Below are 1,886 nucleotides of genomic sequence, written 5' to 3' on the forward strand. Positions count from 1 at the left end.
GTCTTGTTCCTCTGCAGCATAGCTATGGACAAGTTGGCTCATGACGAGAACGAATTTTGTTGAGTCAGCTGTAATTCCTGCATAGCTAAAACCAGCTTTGAATTGAGTAAATCATAAGATCGGGTTGTTTCTTCGGAATGGAGGCAAACAGACCACTTGTCTGGACAATGTTGACGTGATTGTGTCTTGCATGATACTTAACTTCTGCAGCAGTCACTCACCATTTTTCTTCAGCTCAGATGACGTTAGGGGCACCACATATTGGGAGTAGTATGATGTGGAATAACTGACTTTTGTTTGGCATGAGCAAACTGAGCGTGGAGCTTTCAATGGAACAAAATTCTTTATTGTAGTAACAGTGTCTGCTAAACAGATTGAACAAGTGGTTACTCTCTGAGTTGATTATGAATCCGAACATTTACCTCACAGATGAAATGTTCTGACTTGGTCACTGTTTCTATGTTTCGATACAGTGTATCGATACGTGGAACTGTTTCAGTGTTTCGGAACAGCTGTGGTTCACTGTTTCGAAACAGTGGTGTTTCATTCCGCCCCTGTCTCGGATAAACGGACCAGATTCGATCTTGAGCCAGACACAGGAACTGTATCGTTGTTTCAAAATAAGGCTGTTTCAGTCCACCTGTGCTTGGAACGGACTAATTGTATCGAAACAGTGATGTTTCATTCCGCTCTGTGTAGGACGAGATTCGGACTCGGCACAGGTACTGAAACACAACATACCACTTCATGAAACACTTTCAAGAGTGTCGATATCTTTCTGACAGGTAATAGCATGAAGCTTAAGATATCCGAAAATAAAGCTTCGTTTCTAGCTGACTGTCCTATTCCGAAATGGCCTAACGTCTGCTTTATAAACACTAAACAAACAATAAAACAACGCATACTATTCACATTCAAAATAATAAATATGTGAAAATCATCCAGTTAAATTACACTTTTTTTATAACATACCCTTCTCTGTTCATGTACAGTAATCATATTAAGAAACGCAAGTAAGCCTACAACATTTTGAATAAAAAAAAGGTGTAGAGTGACAGTTATTAGACATATACATAAATTTGATGTAGGTATAATCGCAAGCAATCTGTTTGACATATCACTGATAGTGTAATGGTGAACGGGAAGGGCTGGGAAGTATGGTGAATTTATAGTAACAGTTCTAAACACTTTGAAAGACAAAATTTTTTTTGTTATATTTTGTTATTTATTCGAATTATTTTGCGTTATTTGTGAGTCTATAGTCACTGTGCCTATTATCCACAATGATTCCCTTTGTCTGCATGGAAATTAGCAGGATGGGTATATTACCCATACTAACGGAATGTGGGTATCCCAGTAGCATATCCGTTGTTTCTGCAGTTTGCTCCCACCTCCAGTTCCGTACGTGGTGGTTCTCCTGTCTTCAGCTATGGCTGTCCTCAGTCAATTGAAAAGTATGAAAGTCACACGACACGAAAGCAGCGCATTTGCTGCAGGAAATACGAAAGTGCCAAGACGCCTCAGTGATAGTTTCATACTTTCTGCGATATGATTAGCGCTCTCGCGTCTCATTTGTGTTAATATGGACATACTTATACAGTAGACATTCAAGATGATAAAATGTGTAGGTTTATTAGATTACAAAACACAAACTGTTTCACTGTTTCGAAACAGCGTATCGAAACATTACGTTGCACTGTTGCATTTGTTTCGAAACAGTTATGTGTTTCAGTTTGCCCATCTCTACAGTGAACACAATAACATTGCCAATTGTTACAAACTTTGTAGTAGACACAACAAGAGCAAGCAATACGGCGACTGAGATGAGGAGACAGCTGCTCATATTTCTTTAACAGAGAAATTACAGGCAGTTGACCTGCAGCAAA

This window comes from Schistocerca nitens, chromosome 2 (genome assembly GCF_023898315.1).
Source record: "Schistocerca nitens isolate TAMUIC-IGC-003100 chromosome 2, iqSchNite1.1, whole genome shotgun sequence".
NCBI lineage: Eukaryota > Metazoa > Arthropoda > Insecta > Orthoptera > Acrididae > Schistocerca > Schistocerca nitens.